This window comes from Trichechus manatus, unplaced genomic scaffold (assembly GCF_000243295.1).
Source record: "Trichechus manatus latirostris isolate Lorelei unplaced genomic scaffold, TriManLat1.0 scaffold00113, whole genome shotgun sequence".
NCBI classification, from domain to species: Eukaryota; Metazoa; Chordata; class Mammalia; order Sirenia; family Trichechidae; genus Trichechus; species Trichechus manatus.
Genome location: NW_004444049.1, coordinates 3,263,495 through 3,283,654, shown reverse-complemented (window position 1 = coordinate 3,283,654; position 20,160 = coordinate 3,263,495). Strand labels below are relative to the sequence as shown.

The window sequence follows — 20,160 nt, the reverse complement described above, 5'->3', positions numbered from 1 at the left end:
ATGGGTTAGAGAGAGCTGGTATAGCAGAATGGTTGTGAGGATTAAAGTAAACGTTACTGTATATGTTTGTGTCTCTTCATAGGAAAAAGTAGACTTGGTCCCTTCCTGTCCTGTACCGTATCGTCAAGCCTAAACAAAGCTTTCCAGTTCTCTGCATCAGTTACCACTTCATTGCCTCGGGGAAAACCTCCAGCAGCTCACTTAACCTACATTACACTGGGTAGGTGTGACTTAATGTCTTTCCTGTTTTGTCTGTTGAGTGTCTGCTTTTATAGTTGTCATCGTGCTTGATTCTTAATAGGTTATTTACAACTCTCTGCTATTCTGGGGTGAGCGTGGGGTCTTCATCTTCAGGTAAGAAGCAGCCTCAGGAGGCAGTAGAACCAGAATGGTTAAGAGGAAGGCTCATTAAGCTGATCAGAACTGGATTGGAACCTTGGTTTGACCACTAACTTAGCTGTGTGACCTTTGGCAAATTAGTTTACCTTTCTGAGCCCCAGATTCTTCATATGTCACATGGCAGTAGTCGTAAATGTCCTCCCTTTCCATAGAAAATGTCTTCGGGTAATTTGACTTTGTGGTCACTTTGTTTTGCAAGTGTTCTAATATAGAAGTCATAAAATGTTACAGAACAAGTGGTTAAGGCCAAGCTATTTTTGTTAATGTTTAATAGCTTATTTTATGAACTCTCTTACTGGCCTTTGTGTTGAAATCTTGATGAGGAGATAGGATATTGTGAATTTTTCTTTTTTATTCCATTGACCATTTTTCCGATTGGAATAGAAAGTCATAGCTTTTTAAAAAAATTACTCAAGTTGTTTGTGATTATATTTACTTTGCAAAAAATTAAAATTATAAATAAGGCAAAAATCCCTTTTGACTACCTTCTAGTCCTCCTTTTCCAGATAACCTGCTGTTACTAGTTTTGGATATACCTTCTTGATTTTTTCCTTTGTATTTGCATATGTATATGTGTATTTATAGGAAATATGTGGTGTTGGATATGTGTTTTGCTTAAATAGCACCATGCTATTTTGCTGTTGTTTCCATTTACCGCTTTTCTCTGATAGACCCATGCAGTACATGTAGATGTTCTCCATTCTTTTCTGATGCTGTATAGTCCAAAACCAAACCCATTGCCGTCCAGGTGATCCCGACTCAGCGACTATATAGGACAGAGTAGAACTGCCCCGTGGGGTTTCCAAGGCTGTAATGTTTACAGAAGCTGACTGTCACATCTTTTTCCTGCAGAGGGGCTGCTGGGTTTGAACTGCTGACCTTTTGGTTAGCAGCTGAGCATTTAACCACTGTACCACCAGGGCTCTTAATTGCTGCATAGTAAGTATTTTATTTAGGCATTTTCCATATTGGTGGACTTTTTTGCCATCACTTTTTTTTTTGGTTATCACAATTGATCTTAGTTTAGTATAAAACACCTACTTTTTAGAAGCCTTTAGAAATATAGTGTTTAGCACAGAAATAGGTAAAATACCTACTAAGATATAAGCTGGGGTGGGTTGTTCTTTTTTTTTTTCTGCTTTTTTTCTTTGCATGTGATATACAGCTGTGGAGCAATTGGAAGAAACCTTTTCTTAGAAAGCTTTCTATTTATCTCCCTTTCAAAAATAAGATATTTATTGCTTTTAAACTCTATAAACAAACAGTTATTTAGCAAATATTTTTGAATACTTACACATGAGCTATACAAAGATTTATAAAGCACTGTTGTTGCTTAAATCTTTCTGGCAGGAAATCCAGGGAGTAGTTTCCTTTGTTGAATTTACAAGTGATACCATATTTTCCTGTTGTTTTTTTTTCCCTACTTTTCTTGGCCTCTCCTTTTAAATTTTATTTTAGTCCAATTTCAAATTTTGTTTTTCAGCCCTTCTTAATTTCCATACTCTCCCTTCGGTAATCTCTACTTTCATGGTTAAACTTAACCTGTATGCGCTAATGATGCCTGCGTCCATTCTCCAGCCCTGATTTTCTCTTGAGTTCCAGCTGCATATTGGGCTTTTCCACTCACATTTATTCTACCCCAAACTCAGTTACAACCCTAGTAGTGTACAGTTTAAAATGCTAGCGAGCATAAATCCCAGTACTGCCAAATACTAGCTGTTTGATCTGTGAACTTCCCTTCTTTTATACAGTGAAACCTGTGAGAGCTGGAGTTTGATGGGACTGCCTTGTTTTTCTGGACCTTGCAAGTTTTCTGCCTTTGATAGGGTGTAGTCTTACCACTTTTCTATCACTCGTTTTAATGGAAGATATTTGAGTTTTCCTTCCCTAACAGTGCCTTAAACAGGGTCTGGCTTTTGCAGGTTTTACTGTACAGTAGGGATGATAATGGTTGTTACGAGGGTTAAATGATTGCTCATGTAATGTTCCCATTACCGTATACATAGATCGTAGTTGAGAAGCATTAGCCATTATTACTATTATTCTTTATACAAATAATTACCCCCCTTTTTGATAAATTTCTTAATATATTTGTCATAATGAGATTACCTAATCAACAGGTACCATCATTTTTATTAATCTCGTATATTATCTTCCCAGCCAGTTGCCATCCAGTTGATTCTGACTTATGGCGACCCCATGTGTGTCAGAGTAGAACTGTGCTCCATAGGATTTTCAGTGGTTGATTTTTCAGAAGTAGATCGCCAGGCTTTTCTTTTGAAGCACCTCTGGGTAGACTTTAACTGCCAGCCTTTCAGTTAGCAGACAAGTGCGTTAACCATGTCTGTCACCCCAAAGACTCACTATATTGTTATACAGAGCCTGTGTAAGGCTGAAACTTGTTAGATAAGGAAAACCCAAATATTTCCCACTAAAAGGAGTGGTGGAAAAGTGGTAAGACTATACCTGTCAAAGGCAGAAAACTTGCGAGATCCAGAAAAACAAGGCAGTCCTGTCCAGTTCCAGCTCTCACAGGTTTCACTGTACTACTCTTTAAAAATCCAGTACCCACTTACAGTGCATCAGCGATGGATGAATGTACTCGTTTCTCCATAGCCCTCCCGATATTAAGTTTAATCATCATTATTTTTTGCTGATACACTGCATAGAAAAGAATACCTCTTGAATTTTTATTAAAAAATAAGCCATATTAAACATTTTTCAGATGTTGGTTTGTGTGAAAATGGCATGGCAGCAGCATTGTTTTACCTCCTCTAACTTCACAAGGGGAGAAGAGAATTGTTATCAGCATCAACAGCCCAAGGCTGATTACTGTGAGATGGAGGTCAGACATACCGCCTCTCTCCAACCTTTTTACCAGTTCTGGCACTCTGTACTTCTCTTCTGGGTTTGATAATTTATTGTAATAGCCACACAGAACTCGCAGACAGTACTCATGATTATGGGTTTATTTGGGAAGTGAAAACCAAAAATCAAAAACCAAACCCACTGCCGTCGAGTCAGTTCCGACTCATAGCGACCCTATAGGACAGAGTAGAACTGCCCCATAGAGTTTCCAAGGAGCAGCTGGTGGATTAGAACTGCCGCCCTTTTGGTTCACAGCCATAGTTCTTAACCACTGCACCACCAGGGTTTCCGTTGGCTATTTAGGTGCATGTATTTGTGGGTGACCTGGATTGTCCTGTGGTGTTCCCCACAGTGCCCTGTGTCGTTCATATCTAGACATTGCCCTTTTTTCTGTTGTAAACTCTTTGTTTTATATAAACCTTTATACCCAGGATAAATTCATAGAAGTAGAATAATTGGGTCCAAGGGTATGTAGATTTTAATACCTTTTGATGTCTATAGCCAGAAAAATTAATCCAGTTTATGCTTTTACCTGTTTTGAAAGAAGTACAACCAGAATGCTCCTTAGAAGCAAGGATGGCGAGACTACGTCTTACATACTTTGGACATGGTTGTCAGAAGGGATCAGTCCCTGGAGAAGGACATCATGCTTCGTTAAGTAGAGGGTCAGCGAAAAAGAGGAAGACCCTCAATGAGATGGACTGACACAATGGCTGCAACAATGGGCCCAAGCATAGCAGTGATTATGCAGATGGTGCAGGACCGGGCAGTGTTTTGTTTCGTGGTGCATAGGGTCGCTGTGGGTCGGAACCCACTCAGCAGCACCTAACAACAACAACAACATGCTTTTACCAGCAGTTCCAGCCAGGTTTATGTGTATTTTTTTAATCGGGAAATTTTAAACTTACGCGAACATGGAGATAATAGTATAACGAACCCTCATTACCCGCCCCAACAACCACATACCCAAGGCCGATCCTGTCCCATTTCCCCCTTGCACCTTTCTCCTGTAGTATTACTTTTTAAAAACCCTATTGAATTATAATAGAAATGTAGGACAGTGTACACTTAAGTGAATTTTCACAAACTGAAATCCACCTGAGTAATCAGCCCCTCAGAAACCCCCCTCGTGTCTACCACTGGGTATACTCTCCTCTCCTTAAGCAACCAGTATCCTGCCATCTAACAGCGTTGATTAGTTTTATTCCTTAAATAAATAGAATCTTACAGTGTTTATCCTTGTGTTTGACGTCTTTCTGTTGGCATTGTTTGTGAGATTTATCCGTGTTGCGTGTAGTTGTTGATTATTCATTCTCATTTCTATATGAAGTTTCATTGTATGAAATTATTGTTTATCTGTTCTATTGGTGGACATTTGAGTAATGTTTTGGACTTTTAGGAACAGCGCTGCTCTGAACATTCAAAGTAATGTGTCCTGAGTGAGCGTATGAATGCATTTCTCTTGGGACTATACCAAGGAGTGAAAATTCTAGATCATAGAGGTATGCATATTTTCAGTTCTGGAAAACTGGCAGTATCTACGATAAGGACTGTACCATGTTACACTTCCATCAGCCACGTGTGAGGGTTCTGTTTACTCCGTGTCTTTTCCTACATTTTGTATTTTCCATCCTTTTCATTTTGGCCACGGTGGTAGCTGTGTTGCGGTATCTTATGGTGGTTTTAAATTCACACTAGTCAAGTTGAGCTCCTTTTCCTACTTTGATTGGTCATTTGGATGTCCTTTTTTTCTGAAGAGTATTATCTGTTTCTCTTATCATATTATCTATTGCTGTGTAATAAATTACCTGCAAACTTGATGTCGTTAGGCACTGTTAAGTTGGTTCAACTCATAGGGACACCATGTTTTAAACAGTAGAATTGCCTCGTAGGGTTTTCTTGGCTGTAAGCTTTACAGAAGCAGATCGCTAGGTCTTTCTCCTGTGGAGTGGCTGGATGAATTTGAACTGCAGATCTTTCGGTTAACAGCCCAGTGCTTAACCATTGCACCATCAGGGCTCCTCACCTATAAACTTAGTGGTTTAAAGTAACAAACATTTATTATCTCACAGTTTCCATGGGCCAGGAATTTGGGAGCGGCCTGGCTGGGTGCTTCTGGCTTGGGTGTGAACCAAGGCTTGCCCTCCTCTGAAGCTCTGAAGGCTTGACTGGGGTGGGAGGATCAGCTCCAAGGTGGCTCATTCACTTGCCTGGCAAGTTAGTCCTGGTAGCTGGTGGGAGGCCTCAGTTCTTTCACATGGGCCTTTGCCAGGGCTCCCCATGGAGAGTGATTGAAGAGAAGGAGCCTCAGAAGTCACACATTGTCAGTTTTATCGTATTCTGGTTTTTAGAAGAGAGTCACTTAAGTCCCACTTTACCTTCAAGGGGAGGGGAGTTGAGCTCCACCTTTGAAAGGAGGGGTGATAAAGAATTGTGGACATTTTAACACAATACTTAATCATTGCAGAATTTTTGTATTCTGGATTTGAGTCTTCCACAGATACGCATCGTGAGTATCTTCTCCCAGTCTGTGGGTTTTCACGGCATCTTTTAGGGGAGAGCAATTAATTTAATAGAATTCACTTTATCATTTTTTTTTTTTCCATTATAGTTAGCTCTTCCCCTATTATTTTGAAGAAAATCCCAAACATTTGTTTTGTTTCTTCTGTATGTCCTGGTGAAGCAGTGGTTAAGAGCTGGGCTGCTAACCAAAAGATCGGCAGTTCGAATCCACCAGCTGCTCCTTGGAAACCCTATGGGGTGGTTCTACTGTGTCCTCTAGGGTTGCTGTGGATTGCAGTCGACACAGTGACAACAGATTTGGTTTATTTGGTTTGTATAAGCATGTCTGTATATATTAGAAGATAAAAGACTTTTTTTTTCTTTTAACGATAACTTAACTACAAAAGTAGGAGCCTGGGTGGCACAATGGTTAAGTGCTTGGCTGCTCACGGAACAGTCGGTGGTTTGACCCTTCCAGCCTCTCTGAGGTAGAAAAGACCTGGCGAACTGTTACTGTAAAGATTGTGGCCTTAGAAACCCTATAGGGCAGTTCTGCTCTGTCCTATAGGGTCATTATGAGTTTGAATCCATTCTAGCACACCACCACAAACCACAAAACTGTCACATCTTAAAAATAATCCCACACAAACCTAGTTGAGTTAAAATTTCCACCTGTCTCAGATATCTCCAAGTCTTTTTATAATTTCCTAGTTTGGTAAGTCAGGTTCTAAATAAGGTCTGCTCATTAAAAAAAAAAAAAAAAAAAAAAAAAAGTCTGTAGGTTCCTTGTTCACCTGTCTTTCTTTTTCCTGGCCAACCCTAGATTGTTTGTCCTGTGGCGTTCCCCACAGTGTCCTTTGTCCTCTGTCTCCTGTATGCAGGTAGTCGGATCTTGAGGAAGTTCCTTTTTTTTGTTTATTTTGGTAAACTTTGTTCCACTCTCACTTTATAACTTTCATCTTAAACTGATGTTGCTTCTTTGGTTCCTGGTCTGCCTCTGGAGAGTGAACATGGACCCAAACTGAATTTTTTCAAGGGCTTCCAACCTAAATCACATTGAGATTTCTTCAGATTGAAGTTGCTCTACTCTTCAACTGTAAAGATGTTCCTTGTGGAATGCACTGTCCACCAGTCACTTCTCTGGGTGTTTGTGAGGTCATATGGACCTGCATTTTGTGTAGAGCGACGACACACTGGTTGTAAGCCTTGTCCTCTTGGCGTACCACACCCTCTCCGCGTAGTCAGCGTGTGGTCCAACTCTCTTAACTAGATTTTCCATGTTTATCATCTGTGTATTTTTCTCCTTATACTACCCACCAGCTTTCTTTCTCTCATTGCCGATTTGAGTGGTGATGACCCGTGTTTTAAGGGTTAACGACTCAGAATTCTTCAGTTCTTTTTTAGCCCACCTTGGATGTCTAGTCTTCCCCTGTCTCTCTTTCCAGTCTTTCCTTTCTAACAGAAATATTAGCAATGAAAGGTGAGAAAAATTACGTAGAAGCAATTAGCATGAACGTTAGAGGAGTAGACAAATTATGTTTTAAAATGCATGTTATGCCTGAAGTTTAAACTTACAAGGTTGTTTTCTTAATACCAATTGTATTTAAAAAGTATCGTTCAACTTTAAGTAAGAGTTAAGTTTTTAATGTTTTGTTTTTAAGTAAAGGTATGTCAGTGATACTGACTTTTGGCCACTAACCATTCAACACATATCTGGGTGCCTGCCCCATGCCAGGCACGGTGCTTTCTGTGCTTTGGTGTGATACATGGTTGAAGAAGATGGACATGGTGCTGGTACCCTCAATGAAATGCTCAGGCCAGTGTCTAGCACAGTGCTGTCAGATGGAAATACGATGCAAGCCACATGGGTAATTTTAAATTTTCTTGTAGCCGCGTGAAAAAAGGGAAAAGAATCCAGTGAAATTAGCTTGAATATATTTTATTTAACCCAGCATATTGAAAATCTTTTCATTTCAACATGTAATCAATATACAAGTTATTAATGAGATATTTTCATTCTTTGAAATCCAGTGTGTGTTGTATACTCACAGCACATCTCAGTTCAAACGAGTGACCTTTCAAGTTTTCAGCAGCCCGCAGTGGCTCCTGTGGTAGACAGTATGGCCCTAGCCCACAGTGAGTGTCAGCTGCCAGATTAGCACCATTATTATCATTGCCCACATGGAGTAGCAGGGGCGCTGACCAAGAGCCCAAGTGAGCAGTGGTTTGGAGGAGGCCAGAAGAGAAGCTGAGCGATGAATTAGGAGGCTGTTTCCGTCTTCCATGTGGTGGCAGAAGATGGAGAGAATTGTTGTGTTTGGGAGCTATTAAACCAAACCAAACCAAACCAAACCCATTGCTGTCAAGTCGATTCCGACTCATAGTGACCCTATAGGACAGAGTAGAACTGCCCCATAGGATTTCCAAGTCTGTAAATCTTTATGGAAACATTCTGCCATATCTTTCTTCTTGGAGTGGCTGGTGGATTCGAGCTGCCCATCTTTTGGGTAGCAGCCGAGCCCTTAACCATTGTGGCAACAGGGCTTCTTTGGGAGATACTAGGAAGGTAGAATTGATAGAATTTTTATGAGTTGGATTGGAAGGGGAAAGAGGAACCAGGGCCAGTTTTCAGGCTTCTGTCTCCCACAACCAGGGTAATGCCTTTTACTGAGGCAGGCAGGACTTGGGGAGGAACAGGTTTGGTTGGGTGGCTGGACTGTGATGGAGAGCAAAAGCTCTGTCTAGGAGATGTTACATCTCAGGTGCTTGTGAGATACTCAAGGAGAAATGTCCTGGTAGAGTTTGCATACCTGTGTTTGAGGTACAGAGATGCCTTTACTGGTTTTATAAATTTGGGTCTCGGCTGTGTTTATAGAGAGATTTTAAAAGCCCATGGCAGTGGGTTCGTTTATTCAGCAAAACTTTGAGTCTTCTCAGACTTTGTGTCAGTTGCTGGGGAATGATAGTGAATAAGACAAACTTGAATTTTCATCCCAGTAAGATGTGGTAAACTCAGGAGAGGGTCTGAAGCCCAGCCCTGTGGGAACCCCTGCGCTAGCAGTTGTGTAAAGAGGAGCAACAGCAAAGGAGACTGAGAAGGGGCCGGCGAGCAGACAAGGGGAGTAGGAAATCAGAGAAGCCGTGTGAGGAGCGTGTTCTGATGAGGAGAGTCTGCTGTCGACACATTGAATGCTGCTGAGAGCAAGGTGAAGATGAGATCCGAAGAGTGTCATTTGGATTCAGCCCCAGCTGGAGGTCATTGGTGACGTTGAAGGTGGAATTTCTGTTGAATGGTACAGATAGACACCAGATTGGAGTGGGATGGAGAGGGGATGCTGTCAGACAGAGGGCTCATTTTTTTGCTTTGCAAGAACCGCTCCAAATCATTGAAGAAACAACATAATAAAAGAATGGACAAAGGATATAAACAGGCATTTGGCAGAAAGTGAGGTATAAATGGCTCTCAAACACGTGAACAGTGCTCCGCCTCCCTCACAAGAGAACAGTGCCCGTGCTGTGGGAATATGGGTGAGTACAGCATCCCTGGAGAGCTGTTCGGCAGTGCGCGTTTAATCAGCAGTACACATTCTTTGATCTAGCAATTACCCTCCTAGGAACTCTGGCTTTTTTTTTTTTTTTTTGGTAGGGGGGGGTAATAGCAAAAATTGAAAATGAAATGGTCGTCAATGGTGGCCTGATTAAATCAACTGTAATACAAAGGAAAACTTTGTGCCTTGGTAAAACATGATATTCTCCAAAAAAATAGAATTTACTTGTTTCTAGCATGCTATAAATTAAGCTTTTAGAGTGATTTTTTTCCCCTTCTTTTTAATGATTGAGAAACATATCAGGAGGTCTAGATTAGGCCACGGGAGATATGTGGAATGATGCCTTTGAAGAGCTATATTAAGCTTATCATTCTGCCTTTACCTTCTGCCTTTTAACACAGTTCATGTAAGTTATTAGTCTGTATTCCCTTCTCTAGAGACCTGTTAGGATTCTTTATAGTGGACCCTGTCTTGTTTTGTATATGTTTACATACGTACTGGGTCGTATACACAGAAAAGGTGGGTATGACGTGTCTTTACAAGCTTCGTGGATGAATTCAAACTCCCCTTTACCTTATTGCTCCTAAAAATAGCCACAGTTCCTATGAAGAGAGCATCAAGTTTTACTTGGTTGAGTCATCGGCATATGATGTTATTTGAGAACCCTGAGTGTAGGGATGGGGATTATACTATAGCTGTCTAATGTAGGATCCTGGAAGACCTTCTTGGAACTGTTTGTGGGGGAAAGGGCCAGTACAGACCTTTGTGAGCTGTGTATTCTGCTGCCACCTACTTTAAGCTGGCTCAACTCACCTTTCTGTAGTTTGGCCTTCTTTGCCGATAGCAGCATGCTTACATATGGACTTCAGACAAAAATGAAAAACTGGCCACAACCAAGCAGAGCAAATCAGTCTTCCGGCAGAGTACAGTGATACTGTACAACTTCAAGTTCTCTTTCACTGGGACTCTATCTTAAGAGCTTGGTTACATTTACTGCTGATTTCTTCGAGTTTGAAATGGTGGTAGTCATTGATTTTTTTCTTTATTTCTTTGAATATCTGGTTTCATAAGTGTTTTATATTTATTCACTACTTAGATTCATAGAAATGAAGAATTTTGGAATCTTAAGAGGCTTAAGTGATCATTTAGTCTAAACCTCTCATTTTATAGATAAGAAAACAATCTAAAGAGTTGAAATGACTTGCCCAAAGAAATCCAGGTATTGACTGAACTGAGTCAACGTTCTTTTAGTCTTCCCAATTAAGTGTGATGATGCAGAGGGGTAATATGACGCGTTGGCATCATCAGGGTGAGGCACCTACCATAATGTTGAGGGGTGTGTGGCTTTAATTACATTAAACTGTTCTAACGAAGACTGTTAATCTGTAGGCTGCACTGGTTCATTAGAATCTTGGAGACAATCCAGCCTAACTCTTTTTACATGTTTTGGTTGAGAAAGCTGAGGCCTAGAAATGTGAATTTATTTATTTGAGATTATAAATTGAAAACATTTATTCTGTGCTTAGTTCTCCTGTGAGCCAGGGCAGCACTGTCCAGTAGAATGTTGTGTGATAATAACACTCTTATATCTGCGCTGCCCATGTGACTCTTTAAATTAGTTAAAATTAAACAGAACGTGAAATTCAGTTCCATAGTCTTCCTAGCCACGTTCCAGGTGCTCAGTGGCTAGGTGTGGCTAGTGGCTCCTGTATCAGACTGTGTGGGTCTAGAGCATTTACACTTTATCTTATGGTTGAGAACTCTGGAAGCCTTAGTGATGGGGACTCAAGGCCTGAGTGTGATTAGAATTGCCAACCAGAAATTAGAAGGTTTATGTTCAAAACGGGGTGTGGGGGGGTGGGAAGCACTTTGTGACAAGGTTATGACTGGTCATGGCTTAGGCTTTTCTTGGTTCGTGTTTTGCCCCTTCTTTAGGACAATAATCAAGAACCTATGTGAAATTTATTTGCCATCTCTTGTGTATTGTAAAAAGATGTGGTGGGTGTGTCGTCTGACCTCTTAACTTCACAAAGGGTAGAGAGAATCACTGTCAGCATCAGTCCAAGGCTGATTCATATGAAGCAGAGGTTAGATACATCCCGTTTCCAACCTTTTTACCAATTCTGACACCAGCCATCCCTCCCACGGCACTCTCTACTTCTCTGCCAGGTTTGATAATTCATTGCAGTGACCGCACAGAACTCACAGACCATACTCACGATTATGAAGTTTATTGGGGAAGTAACGGTACAACTCAGGATACAGTTCTTCGATTAGGACAGCTGCTTCTCAGCCACGCCCACAGGCACCTCTCTCTGGCCTGGGCCTTGCCTCTGTGCTGCTTAGGCAAGTGTTACAGAAAGTTCCTAGCTCCATGGGCGGCAAGCCCCACCGCAGCCATCTGCTCTGGTCATCTGGTTCCTGCCATCTTGCACCACTGTGGTTCTTGCTACTGCTGTGCCGCCTTCTCTTGCTGTCTTCCGTGTTACAGCCCGCTCTGTGTGTCTCCTGGGTCTAGGAGGTTCTCAACGCAGGGATGCTGGGTCTAAAGGATGCACTCCACTTCTGTCTCTTCTTGCAAGTGAGGTTCCCCCGTCTTGTTTCTGGGATGACTCATTTTAACCCTAGTGGGATGCAAAACTAACCAGTCCCCTTGTTGTGGGTCCATACACCTTATTTGCCTGACAGCCCTCCCCCCCCGACCCCCGCAGGGTTCCATGAACCTTACTTGCATTATTAACAAGCTGTCCAATCCCTTCGGTTGGCCACAAGCACCTTATTTGCATAGGCCCACGCAATCATCATGTGGGAATCACATAGACTATGGCTAGAAGGGCCGTGTTAAGTAATTCACTGAACCACAGGTATCTTGTGTTGCCAGTTAAGTAAATCCCATCTTTGGACTTGCATTTGCAGTGACTACATTCATTCAGCTTCATGGTGCTCAGCATGTTGTCTGGAATCTAGACTTATCCCAAATATTAATCGCTTAGGTTACCAAGAAGCCATACACAAAGTTTTGGTGTCTTTCTTGCTATAAGATGTATGGAACTTTCATCTTTTATATAAAATCAAGTTCATTATGTATCTTGGCTGAGCCATCCTAGAATAGCTTCGTGACTTAGTGACGGTGGTGACGGGGATCGTGTTGTCCTTTGAACCATTGTTTGCACTCTGTTATTACTACACAGGCAGAGTTGGTTACCTAGGCTTTCCTTTGGATACCAATTTACTAATTTATGACTTGGCTCTATTTTAACAGTGACTTCGATAGGGTTAGCTTTTTGTATGACTGCAGTGATCAGAGTATCCATCAAGGTGCAGAGCCAGACTGTGATGTAATCCAGTCAGATGCCAACGTTTTTACTTAAAGCACTTTACATACATGATTTTGCTTTTAAAAGGTGGTGGTATGGATTTACCTTGGGTATTTTGCACTTTAAGAAGTAGTTTTGTTTTGTTTGATTCTTGGTAGAGTGATTTTTGATTAATGGTTTATAAATCTTGGTATTCTTGCCTTGGCTTGTGTTGAAATGATTGGTGTTTCTGAAAGTAGCTGATAGAGTTACCAATTTTTTTAAAATCTAGGTTGTTTTTCCCGGTTACCAGTGTTTGCATATGCTTTTTGCTGGATGATTTTTGTATTAAAAAATTTGTAGACAGTTGTTGTATTAACAGTGTGCTAGGCATTAGAGTAAAATGGTGCATGAGACAAAATGGTCCCTGAGACAGATTATCTTCCCAGTTTCTATACTTGGGGTCATTGAGATAACCCCACATGAAGATCCTGCTCTGATGGAGTTGGCTTGCCTTAGAAATTCTTTTACTTGCTTTTTTATGTCCAAGCTTTGGGTATCACCTGTCTGTAATCGAGAGTGCATTTTTAAGTTGTTTTTTATGATACATGATATAAGGAGAAAGTGCTTTCTTGCATGTTATTTAATAGCTGTGGTTTCCTCTTGTGAATTTGCATCAGTAAGGAATACCATGATAATTTATAGTAAAAATTTATGTGAGAGCTTAGGGAGCCAGTTGTTACTGCTAGATGCTGTTTAGTTTAGAATGCTTTTTTCGCTGATACAGGCCAAACTGGTCCTCATTATGAAAGATGTTGTTATAATTGTGTTGCACTTGCATTCTCTTCATTGGCCTTAATCAGAGTCAATAGTGTTGAAAAGAGGAGAAGCTTTGTGATAGGGTTAGTTTTGTATGGCTGTTGAAGAAAACATGGCTCCTTTAAGGAATGACTGGCAAAAATAAATAAAAATAAAAGAATGAAAGTATGTTATTATTATTATTTTTTATCATCTTGATTCTCTTTTTTGTTGGTGGGGTGAGGTCTGGATCCATTTCCTCTGAGTGAATAATCTAATGATTGTTGTTGTTAGAGGTACCGTCAAGTTGGTTCCAACTCATAACGACCTCATGTACAACAGAATGAAACACTGCCTGGTCCTGTGCCATCCTCAGAATCATTGTTGTGCTTGAGCCCGTTGTTGCGACCACTGTGTCAATCCATCTCGTTGAGTGTCTTCCTCTTTTTCGCTGACCCTCTACTCTACCAAGCATGATATCCTTCTCCAGGGACTGATCCCTTCTGATAACATGTATGTGAGACGAAGTTTCACCATCCTTGCTTCTAAGGAGCATTCTGGCTATACTTCTTCAAAGACAGATTCGTTTGTTCTTTTGGCAGTCCATGGTGTATTCAGTATTCTTCGCCAACACCATGATTCAAAGGTATCAGTTCTTCTTAGGTCTTCCTTAATCATTGTCCAGCTTTAGCATGCGTATGAGGCGATTGAAAACATCATGGCTTGGGTCAGGCATACCTTATCTTCAAGGTGATGTCTTTGCTTTTTAACACTTTAAAGAGGTCTTTTGCAGCAGATTTGCCCAATGCAATGCGTCCTTTGATTTCTTGACTGCTGCTTCCATGGGCGTCGTCGATTGTGGATCCAAGTAAAATGAACTTGACAGCTTCAATCTTTTCTCAGTTTATCATGATGTTGCTTATTGATCAAATTGTGAGGATTTTTATTTTCTTTATGTTGAGGTGTAATCCATACTGAAGGCTGTAGTCTTTGATCTTCGTCAGTGTTTGAAGTCTTCTTCACTTTCAGCAAGTAAGGTTATCTCATTTGTGTATCACAGGTTGTTAATGAGTCTTCCTCCAATCCTGATGCCGCATTCTTCTACGTATAATCCAGCTTCTCAGATTATTTGCTCAGCATATAGGTGGGATAAGTATAGTGAAAGGATACAACCCTGCTGCACACCTTTCCTAACTTTAAACCACACAGTATCCCCCTGTTCTGTTCAAGCGACTGCCTCTTGATCTATTTACAGGTTCATCACGAGCACAGTTAAGTGTTCTGGAATTCCCATTCTTCGCGGTGTTATCCATAATTTGTTATGATCCACACAGTCGAATGCCTTTACATAGTCAGTAAAACAGAGGTAAACATCTTTCTGGTATTCTCTGCTTTCAGTCAAGATCCATCTGACATTAGCAGTGATTCCCTGGTTCCGTGTCTTCTTCTGAATCTGGCTTGAATTTCTGGCAGTTCCCTGTCAATATACTGCTGCAAATGCTTTTGAATGATGCTTAGCGAGATTTTACTTGCCTGTGATGTTAATATTGTTTGATAATTTCCGCATTTGGTTGGATCACTTTTCTTTGGAATAGGCGTAAATATGGATCTTTTCCAGTCGGTTGGCTGGATAGCTGTCTTCCAAGTTTCTTGATGTAGATGAAATGAACACTTCCAGTGCTGAATCCATTTGTTGAAACACCTCATTTGGTATTCTGTCAGTTCCTGGAGCGTTTTCGCAAATGTTTTCAGTGTAGCTTTGGACTTCTTCCTTTGCTGCCATTGGTTCTTGATTATGTGCTACCTCCTGAAATGGTTGAATGTCGACCACTTCTTTTTGGTACAGGGACTCTGTGTATTCCTTCCATCTTTTTTTGATGCTTCCTGCATCATTCAGTATTTTGCCCATAGAATTCTTCACTGTTGCAACTTGAGGCATGAATTATTTCTTCAGTTCTTTCAACTTGAGAAATGCTGAGTGCGTTATTCCCTTTTGGTTTTCTAACTCCAGGTCTTTGCACAGTGTCATCATAATACTTTGTCTTCTCGAGTTGCCCTTTGAAATCTTCTGTTCAGCTCTTTTACTTCATCATTTCTTCCATTTGGTTTAGCTACTGACGTTCAAGAGCAAGTTTCTGAGTCTCTGCTGGCATCCATTTTGGTCTTTTCTTTCTTTCCTGTCTTTTTAATGACTTCTTGCTTTCTTCATTTATGATGTCCTTGATGTCATTCTGGCCATTAGCGTTCAGCACCTCAAATCTATTCTTGAGATGGTCTCTAAATTCAGGTGGGATTTACTCAAGGTCCTACTTCGGCTCTTATGGACTTGTTCTAATTTCCTTCAGTTTCAATTTGAACTTGCATATGAGCAATTAATGGTCTGTTCCGCAGTCAGACCTGGCCATGTTCTAACTGATGATACTGAGTTTTTCCATCGTCGGTTTCCATAAATGTAGTTGATTGGATTCTTGTGTATTCCATCTGGCTAGGTCCGTGTGTATAGTGGCCGTTTATGCCGATGAAGAAAAGGTATTTGCAATGAAGAAGTCATTGGTCTTGCAAAATTTTGTCATGCAATATCCAGCGACGTTTCTATCACCAAGGCCATATTTTCCAACTCCTGATCCTTCTATTTGTTTCCAGCTTTCTCATTCTAATCACCAGTAATTAGCAGTGCATTCTGATGGCATGTTTGATCAACTTCAGAAATTGGTAAAAATCTTCAGTTTCTTCATCTTTGGCCTTACTGGTTGGTGTGTAAATTTGAATAATAGTTGTATTAATTGGTCCTCCTTGTAGGCGTATGGATACTGTCATGTCACTGACAGTGTTGTACTTGAGGATAGATCCTGAAATGTTCTTTTTTGACGATGAATGTGATGCTGTTCCTCTTCAAGTTGTCATTCCCAGCATAGTAGACCATAGGATTGTCCGATTCAGAATGTCCAGCACCAGTCCATTTCCACTCACTAATGCCCAGGATATCAGTATTTGTGTGTTCCATTTCATTTTTGACGATTTCCAGTTTTCTTTGATGCATACTTTGTACATTCTAATCACCAGTATGACAGACTGACGCACCTGTGGGGGAATCTAATGATATCAGCTATTAAAACAAGACAATATTTTATTGATCATCAATTCCATTTTTTTCCTCTCTTGGCTTCCGTGACACTGCACTATTGCTCCTCCTGTCTTGAAAATAGTCAGCTCTCTAGCCATGCCCCTTTGTCATTTGTGTTCTTTAATGACTGCCTAAAAGTTAAGAGTTCCTAGAAAATTTAGTATTTGGGGGGAGTTCCCCCTTTTTCCTTTTCTGTATTCTTTGGGGAGAATCTTTCATCATCCTCATGGATTCCACCATCATTTGTGTTTAACTTTTCAAAACGAGCATCTCTGTCGACTTAGTTAGCTCCTTGTCAGTGGTCTTGTGTGAGAGTTTGTCTGGTTACTCTCAGTTAGATTTTTTTTTTTTAAGAGCAGAGTTAGGAACCCTGTGTTTTCATTTCTGAAGCAGTGCTTTTCTTCTTCTTCACTGTCAGCACCCTGTCAGTCCTCACAGGCTTAAAACGGATGTTTTTTCTTTTTTCACGTGTCACTCCAGCTCCTGTTTCATCAAGGCCTACTTAATTCTTTCCGTAATTTAATTTGCCCAGTGTCTGTAGTCACTGGCACTGAATTTCAAGCTTTGATTACCTTATTCTTAGATGAGACTCATAAATTATTGAAGCAGGAATAAAGTTTAGGTTAATTTAATCGAATTCCTTTATTTTATAGAAGAAGTAATGGATGCTCAGGTTAAAAACAGTATTTATTGCCAGATGTCTGAAGAGCAGAGTAGTATTGCTATATATTGATTTTTTTTGGTTTTAAACATTATCTGTTGATTTCCTGCTATGGAAGATAAGGATTAGCTTTCTCTTCTCCCCTCACTGCACCCTCCTCCCAACTTCTGTCATCTCTATCCTACCAATATAGTTTTATTGCAGTTTCGTTTAAGTCAGCTTTTCACTCTTATCATTATGACCATGTAGGTATTTGTAGCTGTCACGCGGTAAGTTAGAAATACTTTTCCTTTCCTAAACAACTTTTGGCATTCCCTGGAATTGTTGCATTGCTTTTTGGTTTAGTTTTTTTAAATGTACTTATCACTAATTCAACCTCAAATTTTTAAGCCAGTCAAGTGTTCAGGTATTTCATTAGTTTTATCTTTTTGAAGAAATGTTTCTCTACTCCAGTTCGGACTGCACGCCCTCCCTGCTTAGTGTATAGTTGTCACCTCTTGCTCTCCCTTATCTTGATCCTGGGGATTCTTTTTGTCTCTCTCCTACATCACATTTCTGTGTTACTGTCTTTTTTGTTGCTCTTCCTTGTTTTATTGGAACACAGCTGTAGTAGTTTTCTGTGAGAAAGGTGTATAGGAGGTAAATTTTTTGAGACTTTCTGTGTCTGCTTCCGGAAACCCTGGTGGCATAGTGGCTAAGAGCTATGGCTGGTAACCAAAAGGTCTGCAGTTCGAATCTGCGAGGTGCTCCTTGGAAACCCTGTGGGGCAGTTCTCCTCTGTCCTATAGGGTCGCTATGAGTCGGAATCTACTCGAAGGCAATGGATTTTTTTTTTTTTAATGTTTCTTTCTGTGGACTCTTGATTGTTAGTTTGTCTGGGTATAAGATTCTGGGTTGCAACTCATATTCATTGAAATTTCACAGTGATGTTCCTTGGTGTAGTTTCAGCCATTTGGCTGGTGTTCGGTAGAACCTTTTCAGCTGGAAGCTCATTTCAGGGCCTTTTTGGGGAATCGTTTCTCTCATCTCCTCCTTTCTATATTCTCTGTTTCCTCTTTTTGGAATCTCTGGTACTTGGATGTTTGACGCCCCATCTAGCCTTCCAGTTTCCTTATCTTTTTTCTGCCTCTAATATTTTTTTCTTTTCTATTTTATCTTCAAACTTTCTACTTAGTTTTTAATTTTTGGTGTGAAGTTTTTAATTTCCAAGAGCTTTCTTTACCCTCTATACCCTTTTAAGGAGTGTCCTGTATTCTCTTATCTTTCTGAAGGATTCCTTTTTCCTGTATAGTCGTTTTCCTCCAATTTGAATTTTTCTGTTTGTTTTGCTCTCTCCGTTTCATGATAGAGGCTTTCCAGAGATGTCTGGTAATTCGCTCATATTGAATAGTCAGGGACACAGACAACTGAATCACGTAATTACCATTTTCCCCAGCTTTGTCCACTATGAGAAGGCATAGAAGAAGTGACAACAGTAGCTGTGAACATACTTAGCGCCCAGCTCTTTTAAATTATATTCTCCACTAACAGAAACCAGTGCCTTTTGGAGGAATGGCTGAGTTCAGAGCTGGGGCAGGGGATGTGCAAGATGAATATAGAACACGCTGTTGGGCCAGAAAATAATGAAGTGCTCAGAAAATACCAGAAGGACACAGGAGCCTGTTTGAAGGGGCTCCCATTGGCCAAATCTGGGACAATTTGAGTGTGAGAATGAATGATGACATTAATGAATAAAATAAGAATCCGTGAGTCTGTACTGATAATGAATTCAAGAAAGAAAGGATGAGTGGGGAGAAAGGAAAACACCTTACTAAAGTTAGAATGTCAGCTAGTAAATGCAGAAGGAACAGTAGAGCTACCCCCCCAAAACCAAAACAAAATAAAAGAACAGTAGAGCTGCTCCCCCCCCGCCCCCAAAATAAACCAGCAAAACAACACACACATGCAAACACACGTTTATAATCATCAGAGTAACAATTGATTCAGACAAGAATCGTCAGTGGGTACTAAAACTATTGGGTGAACATTTTAAGAAGAACATAGTTTCCAAGTATTTTCCCACAGATTACGTACTCATTAATTCTAAGGGAAAAATGGTTAGAGTGGAGATATCTTAACCAAGTTATCAACATTATCACCAATAACGGGACACATTGACATCATCTATTTCCTTATGTAATGCCCTGGGAAAAACAAAAACTTCATGTATGTAGTAGACCTGCCAGAAATGCATAACCTGAACTTGCCTCACAAAGAAATATCCAGCAGACACAAATTGAGGGACAGTCTATAAAATAGCTGGCCTGTATTCTTCCAAGATGTCAGTGTACTGAAAGACAAAGATGCTGAAGAATGTTTCAGATGAAAGGAAATGAAGAGACGTGACGTTAGATGTAACATATGATCCTGGGTTGAAGGGAAGGGGGATTGCTACAAAGGACTTCATAGAGCAAGAGGCAAGATTAGAATATGAGTGCATATTTGGCAGTTGCTAGGGTAAAATCCCGATTGTGGTATGTGTATTGTGGTTGTGTAAGGCAATGTTCTTGGTCTTTGGAAAACACACACACTGAAGTGTTTAAGGGCAAAAGGATGTCTGCAGTGCCTGTCAGATGTTTGAGGTGGGGCTCCATGTGGAGGGGGAGTGGCATAGGGGCACAGTGTCATTGGTGGGTGAAGGAGTTAAGGATTTTCTTGCACTGATCTGCAAATTTGAAATAATTTTAAAATAAAATAATGTTTTTAAATCACTTATTCCTTTATTCCAGTTTTTACTGCTTTCTTTTTGTTTGTTTACTGTTGTAGTTTAAATGAAGTTTACATTTCTGGTTAGTCTCCCATACAAAAATTTATACATACATTGTTAAGTGACCCTAATTGCTCTCCCCATACTGTGACAGCACACTCCTCCTTTCCACCCCTGATTCCCCATGTCCATTCAACCAGCTACTAACCCTCACTGCC

The 20,160-nt window shown here is 40.4% G+C and overlaps 1 protein-coding gene across 12 annotated transcripts in view; it reads left to right on the top strand.

Annotated features, from left to right (window-relative positions):
- Positions 1-20,160, top strand: part of PPP6R3 (protein phosphatase 6 regulatory subunit 3) — a 148,478-nt gene that overhangs the window by 22,966 nt on the left and 105,352 nt on the right. For 8 of the 12 annotated variants that reach the window (XM_023738140.1, XM_023738139.1, XM_023738144.1 and 5 more), the window contains exon 2: positions 83-220. The exons of 3 other annotated variants lie outside the window; for them this stretch is intronic. The gene's annotated coding sequence lies outside the window, so the exon portion shown is untranslated. Of the gene's footprint in view, positions 1-82; positions 221-1,281; positions 1,339-20,160 lie in introns of those variants that run through there. One more of the 12 variants, XM_023738138.1, reaches the window with a different exon arrangement.